The sequence below is a fragment of the Emydura macquarii genome, unplaced genomic scaffold (genome assembly GCF_026122565.2).
Source record: "Emydura macquarii macquarii isolate MOO-44397 ecotype Brisbane River unplaced genomic scaffold, CSIRO-AGI_Emac_v2 contig_2948, whole genome shotgun sequence".
NCBI lineage: Eukaryota > Metazoa > Chordata > Testudines > Chelidae > Emydura > Emydura macquarii.
Window position 1 is genome coordinate 253725 of NW_027133085.1, and position 15125 is coordinate 268849.

Genomic DNA, 15125 nt, shown 5'->3' on the forward strand with positions numbered 1-15125 from the left:
GGCAGAGTCGTGCTGCAGTTAGCTATTTTGTGAGCTCCAACCCCACCTCCTAGGGTCAGCTTGGGAGTCACCTTCTTGGAATCGACATGAGCAAGCACTCAAAGAAGAAAAAATGGTTACTCACCTTTTGTAACTGTTGTTCTTCGAGATGTGTTGTTCTTGTCCATTCCAAGACCCACCCGCCTACCCCTCTTGTTGGAGTTGAATGTCAAGAAGGAACTGAAGGGGCAGTGGGTCAGCAAGGCCTTATATACAGCGCCATGAGGGCGCCACTCCAGAAGGTGCCTGCACTGACCCGACAGGTACCGCTGGGGGAAAAGCTTTCCGATGATCGTGCACATGGCATGCGCACACCTACTTGGAATGGACATGAGCAATACGTCTCGAACAACAGTTATGAAAGGTGAGTAACCGTTTTTTTCAATTACTGAAAATAATCCATGCAAGGAATGGTCTTGATGCAAGCAATTTATGAATATTAAAGAATCTTAAATCCAAATAAAATCCTACTATTTCTCTTTCTTTACCAAGGTTAGATGTTGTTTCCTTTCTAGAAATATACACTCTAAATAATATGGTATTTAAACAGGAGAAGTTAATACCTTAAATTACTATGCATTTCAATATCCCATTTAAATAATTACAAGAAAAAATTAAATCTAATCCAGTCACAGTGCTTTTGCAAACTCAGTCTCATCAATGGTGGAGAAAAAAAATGCTATATGATCCTGAGGGACTTGAATTTGAGTGATGTATGCTGGAGGTCTAATGCTGCTATTACTAAAATATCATTGGAATTTCTAAACAAAATAGATGATAATTTCCTAACACAAAAAATGTTGCTGCCAACATGAGGGAATTCTATATTTGACCTTGTCTTAACAAATAAAGAGGTACTGATAACAGGACTAAAAATTAATTGTAGCTTAGGTAGAAGTGATCATGACTTGATCACATTTATAATGTGCAAGCAGAATAAAGTCCAGAATAAACTCCATGTTCTTCTATTCAGGCCACTTTCTGAGAAATCTCTTTAGTTCCATTAGACTTCAACAGGAGTTCTGTTTGAAATGAGTCTACACACTCTTATTTGCTATATAAAAGATGTTCGTCTCTCAAAATACAGTAAAACCTGCTTAAGCAACCACCTCTGAAGAGAGACCCCATGTCCTGAGTGACTACTTACAGAGGCCATGGAACATTTTTCCCCTATCATTTAACTGTGAAGACACTGCAAAGAGCGATGGCCTGTCATCTGTGACCAGTGACCAGTTTCTGACTCCCTTCAGAGCTGGGCATCCGGCCAGCAGCAGCCACTCTCCGGCTGCCCAGCTCTGAAGGCAGCCCCACTGCAAGCAGCAGCACAGAAGTAAGGATGGCAATGCCATACTATGCCACCCTTACTTCTGTGCTGCTTCTGGCGGTGGCACTACTTTCAGAGCTGGGCACTCGGCTAGCAGCCACTGCTTCCTGCTCTGCCTTCAGAGCTGGGCGGCTGGAGAGACCATCTCTTAGAAGTGACCACTTTTGCTAACTCCCAGGAGTGGTCTCTTTTGGCTGGTTTTACTGTAGTCTGTTTAGACTTTAAGAATTATTTAAGTCTTTTAAACCTAAGTAATCAAAGATGTTATTGTCCTACTCTCTTATGAACCTTGGATAGGTGACTATTGTCTTTGAGTTCGGTGAGGAGTTGTTTAAGCACTGCCAGATAACTAATTTCTCCCATTAATATTTTTATACTCAAATTGCTTCTTATATTAGTAACCAATTATAGCATCTTATGATGCCATAGTGGAATATAAAATATCTCACTATCCACATACCAATATGCATCAGGAAGTTATTACATTAGATCTTTGCATTTAGATACAGAGAATTAGATCCACAAAGTGATTTATGTGCCTCACGCCCATTGATCTGCGGCTCTAGGGCCCCTGATTAATGGGGCTGAAAAAAGGCACATCTCACCGCTCATGATTCTTCACCATAAACCCTTTCCTGGAGTTAGGCACCTAAGCCAAGTCAGTACTTTCTTGCAAAAACAAAACAAAACAAAAAACCCCACAACCAAAGGGGAAATCCACTCCATTAGAGCCAGTATCTCAGTGGTTAGAGCACTCATATGGGATGTGTGAGTCCAGCTCCCAATCCCTGATCTGACTGATTTGAAGTAGTGGCTTGAATCCAGTTCTCACATCTCAGGGGAGTGCCCTGATCACCAAGCTATTGCGTATTCAGCAGGGAGGGGGACTCTTTCAATCTCCTGTTGGAACTGTTTCACTTTGTATAAATAATTAAATATTCATTTGAGTAGGGACTTGAACCTGAGTCTGACATCCATGTTGATGTCCCAGTGAACCACTGGACTATTGGGTATTCTGGGGACACAGCCAGCCAGACAGCTACAAAAGCTCCTGACATGCTTGTCCCTGGCTGTCTTTGGTGCATATTAGGCATCCTCTGAGCACATCTTGTGAATCAGGCAAGATAGGTGGGGGAACACCTAGTCTGAGTATTCTGTTGTGGGTTAGGTGTGAACTAGACCTTCAAGCAGCTGTTAGCTTTGGGGCTATATCAGGACTGAAGTGGCTTTGCACATGCTTACTAGCAGAAATGTAGGATCTATGGACTTTAGGTGCCTACAGGATCAGGCCGCAGCTGTGCAGTGGTTTTAAGAATGTCAGTGTCTCCTAAATGGTGGCCTTAGGTGCCTATATGCCTCTTTAGGCACCTAAGTTCCTTAGTGGATCCAGCCCACAATTGAAGAAATAAATATAGATTTTCATGTTTAACTGGAAACATACATTAGAACAAATTAATATCTTTTGAAAATGTTTCTCAACCATAAGTGTTTTCCTTAAAGTTTAAGGAACGAAGGCTTTCAAGTGTTCATAAAAGAAATTAATTTTAATAGAAACATTTCTAAAATGGGTGTGGTTTTTAACTGAAGACTTTCCTTTGAAAACAAGACGGGGTGAAAAGGCCCATTTTTACAACTTGGTTTCTAACTCAGACACTTATGCATCACTCCTCTTTGAAGCCTCCTGAATAGAGATCATCTTTACATTCTTTTACACAATCAGGATTCTTTCCAAAACCTAAATATCTCATATATGTGTTTTCTAGAGATAATCTTATCTCTATGCCAAGCTGGTTTCTTGTATCAAAGGGATGTGTCTTGGGTACCTAAGATACTCTTGTTAGGTTATTTGCCATTTGATCAAATGACTTCTAGATTCACAATGTGCCATTTGCAACCATTTACAAATTGCAATTAAAAATGTGTATTATATTCTATAAAAGGCAAAAATTACACTGACACTGATGTACACCTTTCAAAACATAATATAAATGAAAATAGAGTACAATGTTAAAGCAAACTAGGAGTTATAAAGATGCATTTCAGAGTCTGTGTAATTACACTTGGGATAATAAACAGTGTTATCTTTGACACTTTGCGAGCCTGTCACATTGATATAAAACAAGAGTTTTCTTAGCTTGAACATTTCATATAATTAGATAAGTAACCGAAAATGTAAGTATTTGAGTTATACTCTCAAAACATCATGTGTATGAAAGTAATTGTAAGTACCTCCTTGTGGAGGCAAGTTTTTGATAACCTAATATTATAAGGATGAATTAGAATAATTTTATTAACATTTTTACATCAGTGCTGAGGTTTACCTCTGTGACAGGGCCACTCGTGGGTTCACAGCAAATCACTGCTGGGTCCCCAGTCAGGTGCAAAAGACAAAAAGACATTATTTGGCTATCATTGCTGTCAGGCAGGGGACCACCTCCTGCAGTCTTACTCAGTAACAGACAAGTCACAAGTAGCAAATCAAAACAAAAGTCCTGAATCAGGCCTCCTGTCCCTCAGGAAGATACTGGCAGGCAGTAGGCAGCTTCTAGCCCCAGACAGGCTTCTCTCATAGAGTTAGGGTTGGAGTTGTGATTTCCCCTTTTAACACCTCCCTCCAAGTCTGACATCCATTGGACAGGTAGTGAGGTGCGGCTGATAGAGCCCACAGCAGCTCATTTAACTTTTTCCTGGCTAGTGTGGGGTTTGTCTACCCCATCACAACCCACCTACAGAGGTCAGAGCAAAAATTTTTAAATCAGGTCCATAATTTCTAGAGTCCTTTAAGTCAGTTGTCATCAACTCTGTTGCTTTTAAACAAGCTAAAGGTACTGTACTTTCATAAACTTTACATGAAGGTTTAACTTTAGTCATTGTGGCATGCCACCCCTTAAAATCTGATGAGCATGCTTCTTGGTATAGAATATTGGAGGTTGGGCTGCATATAAAGGATGAGAAGGAGTTGCAGATGGAAGTAATTGGGGCAATAGTGCAGGAGGAACAAAGGGATGACTTGGATATAGCTGCATGTTTTATATTTGGTGGGAGTATGAACCAAGAAAGAATCAAAAATGAATCCAGTCTCTTTTAAAGGGTTAGATTTCAAAGAGGAGATGTGTGCTAATAATAGCTGAAAGTTAACTCCTACTCCATACTTTGGGGTATAATATAAATAAACAGAACTTTAAAAATGTAATATGGAGTATTGACAGATAAACATTAATAAGTAAAAACCTACTCAATCCTAGAATACAGGCTTTAAAAATTATTACTCTCTGAAGAAATTATTTCTGTTTTACAACCTTCCTAGATTCATCAGTTTTCTGTTAGATTTTCTTACTTAGTTAACTTTCTCTTTTAATCTGTTCTTAGTGTGTTTTATAGATTTGAACACACTTTAAGTAGTTTCAGTAAATACACACAAGCAGTTACAATAACATGAATAAAATAATGTAATGGTTGGGTTGTGGATACAGATTTGTCATACCACTTTCTGATTGGCTAGGTAGGTTTTGGGTTTTTTTTGCTATACATGTGTTTTAAATTAGCCATGGGTAGTGCTCACATTTAGAAATATAGGTGTTTGTTATAACTCACTTCTGATTCCTGTTGAAAAATGGTTATCAAGTTGAGTTTTTAAAAAGAGCATATATCTTGTCGGGAACATATTAGCTTTTTTTCCAATTCATGCACGGATGTTTAGGCTGAAATATAATAGAGCATCCAAGGCACATACTCATACACTCTGAAGAACAATGAGCTCTATGTTCTGTGATTAATTAACACATACCTCTGTCTGTCTCTTTTTTTGTTCAAACATCAGACTTGAGTCTCCTGTCTTGCACTTTGTTAATTTAAATTTGTACAAAGTGGATATAAAATACTGTTATATCAAAATTCTCTACTCGCTCACACCAGAGGGAGCTCGTTATACCCATTTCATGTAAATCAGGGGTCCCCAAACTTTCAGCTGCCAGGGCCACATCATTCAGTCTTGCTCTTATGGCAGGCCAGAGTGGGTCAGTTATAGAAAAAAAAAATGTTTTGTACATAACTCTAAGAATTTTCACAATAGGAGAAAAATATTTTCAAGTGTGTTAATGTAATAATAATATTTTTATTACAGTTTGTACAAGAACAATTAGCTTGCCTTTGCATGGTGAGTAATGCCTTTTTAATTAGTGTGAACTGTGGGCTTGCTTCTGGCTGGCAAGAAATTCAGTGTCAGGCTCCATGGTGGACACACACAGTCTCAATGACTGATCCAGATGTTCATTTATGATTCTTGATCTCATCGAGATTTCAGTAATTTCATTCTTGAGAAGGTTTGCTCACATATATAGGTGCTGCCAAAGATGGTGGACATTTTAAAAGAATTTTTTTTAATGTTTGGATAAGTCTCATGGGGAAGGATGGTGTAGAAGTCAAGAAGATTGTTTGACTTGAACAAGGCTTTCAGAGCATGTAATTCGGCCAACTCAAGCTAATAAGAAGGCAGGGCTTCATCTATGTCAGCTTCAAATGGATTTTGAAAAAGGTGAATGTCTTTGACATGGCCATGTAGTTCACAGAATCTCTCTTGGAATCCAGTCTGCAACATTTCCAGTGCATAAGTACACTTTTCTACTGGAAATGGGACTCCCGGTGCTTCAGCAGATATCTATTGAGAAGTAAGAAAATGAGCCATGTTTCTTTCCTTCACGTATTTTACAAGCAACCCTTAGTTTAACTTGGAATCCCTTTACATGTGAATACATGTCGCATATGAGTTTCCCCTTGCCTTGCAGCTGTAGATTAAGGGAGTTCAAAAATTCTGTTACATCAGTCAGAAAGACAAGGTACAATTTCCATGGATTGGTCAGCTCTGGGACAGTTTTGTCCTTTGTCAAGAGAAATGTGTTAATTTCAGTAAGCAGTTTGTAAAAACGTTTCAAAACTCTGCCCCAACTCAGCCATCGCACTTCCATGTGGTATAGCACATCTCCATACACTGAATCAAGATCAGAAAGAAAATCCTGGAACTGTCTGGTTCAATTCTTCGCATAATTATACTTGAAGAGAGACTTACAGAACTGAAGGCATTTTTCTTCTCCGGGCACAACTCTTCAGCGACTAGTCATGCACTGCTTAACAAATTCTCCATCTATAAAGGATCTTCCATTGTCCACAGTTAGTTTAGCAACATGAAAACTGGCACAAAGAGATAACAGATTCTCCTCCAATTTCAGTTTAAAAAATGTTTTGCTGCATTGTCTTGCAATTTTGTCAGATCACACCTTTCCTTGCAGACTATCATACTTTTCTTTATGACGAGACTCAAAATGTCGGTGAACATTGTATTCCTTGAATACAGACACAGACTCCTGGCAAATGAGACAAATGGCCTTTTCCCTGCACTGTAAAAAAAATAATCACTTGTCCACTCTTGGTTACACACCCTGCGCTCGGAATCGATTTTTCTCTTCCCCTTCTTAGACATATTGCAAGCAAATTGAAGATTTCAAATTTAATTTGTCCTCTTTTGATTCTCTTTTTTTCTTTTCTCCTCCTTCTCTCTTCGCCACTCTTTCTCCACTCATAACTTCCACACCAGAGAGCCGTGTACCCCCTTTTTATATCCTTGGGCTCGGCTTCCCGCTGAATTCATAATTCTGCCTATGATAGGGTCACTGAGCCTGGGAAAAATTATGCAGCCGCCAACTGTACAGCAGATTTCTTTTTTTAACAAATCAGGCTGCCTGCTGTTAAAGGGGTATTTCCAAATAATAAAATATGATGATATATAAATTTTAACAGTTATATTACAAAAGAAAAACAGATTCCTGTTTAGAAAACAAGCATGAATGCACGATCTGGACCATTCGCTGGTGATTTTACTGGCTTACGTTATACTTACGTTATGGAGGGCTGCACGTAATTGTAATACCACTGGATTCAGTGGGCTGATCAAAATGTGTTGGTGGGCCGGATGTGGCCCAGGGGCCGTCGTTTGGGGACCCCTGGTGTAAATGATTATATAAGGTCCATGGCAGTAAAGAGTCAGGCCCAGTGCTTAATTTGTAATGAAAGAGGTGCTGGGGCTCAAGCAAATTTTTTATTTTCATAACTGACGTGGCAAGCCCAGAGGTGCCAGTGCTATGAATTACCAAGCTTAGAGATGCTGGGCCTTGTACAAATTAAGCACTGGCCAGGCCATTAAGTTTTGTGTAATTCAGGCATGTATGGATCCATCCCATTTAGGGCTTGAGTAAAGCAATCTGGTTTATCCCAAAAGGGGCAAAACCAAAGGTGACTTGGCCCTCCAGCAAAGGCACACAAGGCAAAAGAGGACCCCCCAGTGGACCTGGTTCGGCAGGATTACAAATGACAAAACCCTGCAAAACCACTCCTATCCACACCGGCTGGTGAGTCACTTTACCACACCCAAGAAATGTGTCACAATGAGAGGGCTCTTTGACAATGGCCTCCAAATGCTGCACTCTTTTTATGGACCCCCCCAGGCATCCTGCCTTCCTGCCCCATGCCTCAATCATCTTTCCTTCCTACTGGCCTATCACCTTCAGAGCAGGAGAGAGGAGAGCAGTGGTTTCACTATCACAGTACAGTGGCAGTGGGAAAGCATCACAAAAAGAATGTAGCACTGAACAAGTGACTTCATTAACGTAAGCACAATAGCACTAGCCCCAACCCCCTATGGCTCCCATTCCACTTAACTGCAGAATTTCTGCCTAGAACCTTTCCCAAACCCACCCGGCCTGACTTCTGATGCAGATTTAAGGGAATAGTACACATCATCACAACTGGTTCTGAAGTAGAGTCTTAGAGCAAAAAACACACAGAAAAAGAGGAGGGAACAAGGGGAGAAAGAAAAGGACAAGGAAGGGGAAGAATGCAGCTGTGGCTGTGCACAACGTAAGAGGATACGGGAGGATGTGGAGAGGTGCCTGGGTGTCGGTTCACTGACAAGTGGTGCCCCAGCCAAAGAATCTGTAATCACGGGTTTACAGGGTAAGATAGATGAACTGCTCCTTTACCATTCTAGATGGAAGACTACAATCTTGTAACCAAGAATGACAGTCCTGTTTCCTATATTGCTGTATGTGACTAGCTGGTGATGGAAGTATCTAACATTTATGTGTGCTGTCATGTACTGTAAGACTTCCTAGTCCTAGGTGCCTTGTACTGTCATAGGCTGGTGGAATGGACTAACTTAAACAAAATTAAAATACATGCAGAACTTAAATTTGCCTCTTAGAGGCTAACCTAAGTGGCAGCATAACCAAATCATCACCTGTTATTCATTATTTAAATTACCTTAATAAAGTTTAATTCACTATGGCCAGAGTTCAACTTCACATCCTAGAACGATTTTAATTTAAATATTTAATGTGTGATTGAGAAATTAGAAGACCATGCCAAAATTTCTTGACCTCTTGGGTTGTGTTGTGCACTATAGTTTTTTTTAATTAATTAAGATTCCCTGCCCCCTACTCAATATAATTTTGTCTGTACTCACACAACCTTTTAATAATGCTTTACAATTTAGAAGAATTCTGTAAAGCTCGAAAACTTGTCTCTCTCCCCAAACAGGAGTTGGTCCAATAAAAGTTATCACCTTGCCCACCTTGTCTCTCTAGTTCTTTAAGTGGATGGGCTAGCTTACCAGCCTATGCCCCAAAGAACACTCTACAGTCACAAAGTTTCAGTCCCCTTGTCTTCAGGGCTTAATCTTTGTTTCTTCAGTATAACAAAAATTTAACACGTCAGTCCTGTCTCTCCCCCCGACCTAGGATCTGCTCCCTACAGAATTAGAATCCACAGGCCACCTGCCTGAGAGTCAAATGTAAACTGGGGGCTGGATTCACCAAGTGGCCTTAGGTTCATCACTGCAATGCCTAGTTGTAGGTACCCTGCCACCTAGTGAAATTCACAGCCCCTGGTTTGTCACCCTAGCTCTTTCTACAATGCATGGGAAGGCTGAGGTATCTAAGAAAGGGACCCACAAAAGCCAACACACTGAGCAGAGAGTCTACTCACCATTTCTTATTGGCTAGCTTAGGCAAGGGGTATAGCCTAAGCCCTATTGCTCAGAGGGAGTTAGGCTCCTAGCTCCCCGCCAGAGGAAGGCACCTCTCTTCACTTGGGATTCACAGCCATGAACTCTTTCCTGGCATGAGGTGCCTAAGCCAGCTCAACCCTTTTTTGTGAAAAAAAGCCAGATGTGGTGCCCCCATGTAACTTTTAGCCCAGTGGTTAAAACTGTCACCCGGGAGACCCAGGTTCAAGCCCCACTCTGCTGGAGGTGGAGCAGGGACTTAAACAATATTTTGGGATATGGTTTCCCAGTATCTCCTGATGAAGCTGTTCCACTTTTTATAAAATTCTTAAATAGTCACTGAGGGCAAGGAGTAGACTATAGCTCCATGGTTAGGCCACTTACGCAGATGTGAGAGTAGCAAGTTCAAATCCCCATTACCCACTCTGTAGTGGTTCATGACCACAAGTGGTGGTCTCAGGACAGACTGTCAAGAAGCAGAGCAGACACCCCAAACTGGTGCTATGTTCTATAATTAGATTTCACCAACCAAGAAACAGAGGCAAACTCCTGAAGCAATATAGCAGTCTTACCATGAGGTCACAGACAGTCCCTTTGGGCATTTCAATCCATTTTGCCACCCACACAAACTGGACTTAATGATAAATGGTTACTTACACCAAAGATTACAAAATATTCAGGTTGCTCCCAGTCCAAAGAGACCAGTCACTTACCACAGATCAATTTGGACCTTAGATTTCACACCAAAAACAAAGGTTGTAAACAATTCTATAGTAAACTAAGAATTTATTAACTAGGAAAAAGAAATGAGAGTGTTATTTATAGGTTAAAGCAGGCAATATATATACATAAATGAATTATAGTCTAAGGTTCTAAAGGGGACAGATATGAAGCAATCTGTCAGCATTAAATATCTTTTAGGTCTAGCCCAGGTTGATCCTGAGGATTTCTGCTTTTGTTTCCTAGCTCCAGCCCTGTAGGAGTCCAAACAGCAAAGAGATGAAGAATTTGCATGTCAGTTATCTTTATTTTCTCCTTCCAGAATTGAAGCTAATAGAATGACCTTCCTTGCATGTAGCACCTTCAAAGGTGTGAGAGGGCCATTAGCCCAGTCTTTGTATTGTGAGGTCTCACAATGGCCCACTTCATTTTGACAGTCCTTCTCTTCACGCCTGGGTTAACAAATTCAGAGCAGGCATTTTTACAGTTATAGAGCAAAACTTACATATTACCTTATAGCACGTTATAAATACATTACAAGTTAGATTAATGCATGCAGCAACTTACAGGCATCGTACAGTCTTGTAAACACCTGTTTATAAGTCTAACCCCTATCTTTAACAATATTAACATACAGGTGAGCCAGTCTGGTTTCCAGCTATGAATGTCAATGCTCAGCTGACTCTTACAGCAAGAGCTGGCACCAGGTCCACCAGCATCACACACCCATCCTACAATGAATAATTATTTATACACAGTGGAACAGCTGCAACTGGAGAAATTGGGAAGGACCTGCCTTGGAACATTCCATTGTCCATTGGGTAGGCTGCTCTCCTGGAATACAGTAGATCTGTATTCAAGTCCCTGATGCAACTCAGTCAAAGTGGGGATTGAAACCAGTTCTACCACAGCCTGGGTAAATGCTCTAACCACTGGAATAAAAGTTATAAGGGGGAAAGCTGCTGCTGCTGCTACCAGCACCAAATGCTCCTCCTCATTGGTTTAGGCATGCTCTGATCAGGACCTGCAGGTAAGATAGGCAGGGTACTCATTTGAAAATGCCATTGGGCTTAGATGTGAGTAAAGTGTCAAGCGGCTCACCAGCATCAGAAGTAGTCAGTTGTGCCCATGCCTGCCAGCCAAAATTTGGATGCCGAGGGGACTTTACCAGTGAAAACTTTGGCACTTAGAGAATTTAGGCATCTATAGGGTGAGACATGGGCTCTTTCCATTTACTCCCATAGGAGCTTTTCTGCTCCCTACAGCTGTGTTCAGCCTCTGAGCTCTTGATAGCTTTTATGAGGACCATGTGATCTTCAAGCTGTCACCTGATCCCTGACCTCATAGCCTTAGTTGGGAGGCAGTTGATTAGTCACATTTGGGAGACCAGCCACCCTGTGACATACAGTATAGTTCAGGGGTGGCCAAACTTACCGATCCTCTGAGTTGCATACAACAATCTTCAGAAGTTTGAGAGCCGGGACATGCCTGCCAGGCCTCGGGCTTCAGCCCTGTGGCATGGTGGTGGGGTTTGGGGCTTCTGCCCCATGGGGCGTGCCTACCAAAGCCCGGAGCCCCAGCAGGCGCCTCCCACAGGCAGAAGTCCCGAGACCCCTCTCCCTGCAGGGCTGAAGCCTGATCAGGTGTGTCCCCTGGGGCAGAAGCTCTGAGCCCCGGCAGATGTCTCCCTCCTGGGCAGAAGCCTCTAGCCCTACCACGCCACTGCAGGGCAGAAGCCTCGAACTCCCCACCCCAGTCTGGTAGGTGGAATATGGGGTGGGGGCATAGGGAGCTTTGCGAGCTGCATTTTAACTGTAAAAGAGCCACCCCTGCTTTAGTCAGTCATCCCAAGAGTGTGACAAGACCAGTACACTTTTACCTTTTTCAGCCTACAACTGTTGCCTGATTGTTATTTATGAATTCAGATTTTTCCATTTTTCCATTCATCTTAATTCAGTCCTTTCTTTTATTTGCTGAACAGCTGTATAGAGCATGTGCTCAGATAGGTGTCAGTCTGTGCATCTCAATTTTAAATGTACTAAAAAGAGGTAATGTTGAAATAGTGGTAACAGAATTTAACAATGGAATTTCTCACCTGCCTCAATTATCTGTTCATACCTACAAAATTATCTGTGGAAGATACTACTTCTTTTATTAAAACTGAATGTGGAGAACATTAATGAATCAGATAGTACAGCAGTATAGCTTAGGTGCATAAAATATGCATCATTCCAAAGCATTTAACACACTGATAGACATCCTTACTGGATTTAGTGATCCTCAAGTAGCCATCACGGTTTTCAATGATGGATCAGCATCTTGTGCAGAGAGAAACTAACATTTGTTAATCATTAACACAATATTTAGAAAATAAAAATGAAAGAATAGTTGTTATGTTAAACCATTAAAATACTGTTCCATAAAAGCAATTCACTCAAAGTTCAAGAATAAAACAAATGAAATGCTTTAAAATAACCTTGATTTAAGGAAAAATAATGTTGATTATGCACATATTTTTTAAAAGAAGTTTAAATGTATCACCTCCTATATATGTAATTGTAGCTTGTCTTTTTCAACAAAAGAAGTTGGTCCAATAAAATGTATTACCTCTCCCACCTTGTCACCTCCTATGCAGCAAACTCACTCCAGATGAAGGAAAAAAAAGCATGCAGCATGTTAAATGCGCTAAAACGTGAAAACCTCTCAGCTGAATTTGAAACTACTTCTTGTGGTTTCTTTGGCTAGTATTCTAAAATGGTATCAATATACAAATGAAAAGAAAGATAGATTTCATGTTGTCTGTAAGGGTTCATGTGCAACATGACAAGATCTGTTATGCTATTTGAAAGGGTGTGTTATTTATGAAAATTGAATATAAACAGTGAATGAAAATGAAGAGCATGCAAAGAAATATGAAAGCAGGAAACAAGCCACATACCAAACTGACACTAGTGACGGAACCTGCCAAAATTATTTTCCTTAGCACCTCAATTTGTACCTGAATCATAATCATCCAATACCCTGCAAGTCTGCTACCTTCCATCATGTTCTCTGGGAATGAAAGAAGCAACAAAACAGCACCTAGTTTACATAATTATATTTAAATGAAAATGATCATGGTGTTCAAGTGTGTGAAATGACACCTTTTGACGCTGACTAAATGCCAAAGCACAACTGATGCGCAGGAGGAATCTCAAAAGCCTTTATTACTATTAAGGAACACCACAGATATTATCATTATCTTACTGAATAATAAAGATTAATTCAATGTTTTATTAGAAATAATTTCAACATTGAACCATTTCATGGTAGGAGTACTATATTTATGTTAGCATAAGCATAATAGTTAATATGTACCTTGTACTCAGTTGGGCCCTCTGAGCTGTCAGGTTGGAAGGCAAAGTTCTTTTCAGAATGATCCCACCGAAGCAAGATGCAGCTGGAAGCAATCAGTGAGATCAGCTATCTAGGGAGAACCTGGCTTTAATAGGAGTTTGTCTTGAATTGTGATTTATGGGAATGGTTTTGCTTTCATTCTAACAAAAATAAACTGGTTGTTTATCCTTTTGAGGAACAGGTGAAACCTTTAATTGCTCAACATCCTGAGGAAATGTGAAACTGCCTATTTTAATCTTTTAAAAAGGTAACATGGAGTATGTCTACACTGCAATTAAAAACCCAGGCCTGGCCCATGTCAGCTGATTCATGCTCGTGGAGCTCAGGCTAAGGGGCTGTTTAATTGTGGTGTTGATCTTCAGGCTCTGGCTGGAGCCTGGACTCTAGGACTCTGCGAGGGTCCCAGGTCTTGGGCTGGCACCTGAGCCCAAACATCTACACCGCGATTAAACAGTTGCTTATCCCAAACCCCATGAGCCTAAGTCAGCTGGCATGGGCCAGCCACAGGAGGCTAATTGCAATGTAGACATACCCATGGAATTTTAAAAAAGCTGAGTGTAGTGGTGAGTTAGTGTTTCTTTGGCCGTCCATGACTGCCTGTATTTGATGTAGCTTGAAACTTCCAGACAATAAACCATTCTGCTGAAAGCCCTATTTTTGTTTCTCTTTTAGTTTTGTAAATGGGGGTAGGAGCATCTTTTGCATTTTAAACCTTTGGGCTGTAATCAAGCAAGAGACGTTTTAAGGTTAAAGAAATTCAGCCGGTCTATTTTCAATAATAGGGCTAAGAAAAAGTGACGTTTTCTTTGTTTTTAAATAGCTCGGAAGGTTTTTCTGGCTTTCAAATATTTTCCTCTTCTAAAAATTCAAACTTGTCACACAAATAAACCATTCTTCATGAGGTCTAGTGAACGGTGTGGCAACCTGAAAGAATTTGGAGGAGATACTAGGAAGTCCATCTTTGTGCAGGTGGCTAGGAATGTTTAAGCTGCAATTAGAACAGCTTCATAAATAGTTTTTTTAATGAAGAGCCAATTTTTAGTTTAATAAGAATGGAGTCCACTCATGTTATTACATAGTGGCAGTGATCAGTCTGAGATGTGTAGCAAGTAAGAGAGTGTGACTAGAATGAAGAAAAAGCAGCACCTATAAACAGATAAAACACAGTATGGAGGGATTCAGGGCATGAGTAAATTTGGAATATCAGACCAAAACAACAAAAACAAAAAAACTTGGACAAGCAGGGAATCAGCAGAAGAAAGAAATTAGGCCATAGACAAAGCTGACTAGGGGGATAAAGACAAGAAAATTAATTTAAAGAGTTTTGCTATTTAATTGGGGGAAAGAGATGGGAAGTGAGTGAGATACTTTGCCATAGATAATATCTGAAATATTGGAACAAGTGATAAAAAGTGTCTGAGTAGTGTGACCCCAGGGAGAATAAGACAGTACTTAGATACTTTTTTTAAAACCTGAAATCAAGAAGCAGAAGAAAGCTCGATAATACTAGTATCTATTCTGAGAACTCTGGCATCCACATGTAACTTTAGACATATAAAATATCCTTTAATCAGAGACAGGATTTTTTCTAGG

The 15125-nt window shown here is 40.4% G+C and overlaps 1 protein-coding gene and 1 long non-coding RNA gene across 2 annotated transcripts in view; one reads left to right on the forward strand and one right to left on the reverse strand.

Moving 5' to 3' along the window:
* The window catches only part of LOC137167665 (uncharacterized), a 48655-nt gene extending 35094 nt beyond the window's left edge, over positions 1–13561 (reverse strand). The window contains exon 1 of the long non-coding RNA XR_010924162.1: positions 13494–13561. This is a non-coding gene — a long non-coding RNA (uncharacterized lncRNA). The remainder of the gene's footprint in view (positions 1–13493) is intronic.
* GABBR2 (gamma-aminobutyric acid type B receptor subunit 2) overlaps positions 1–15125 on the forward strand; it is a 761509-nt gene that overhangs the window by 157299 nt on the left and 589085 nt on the right. The gene's annotated exons all lie outside the window — the stretch shown is intronic.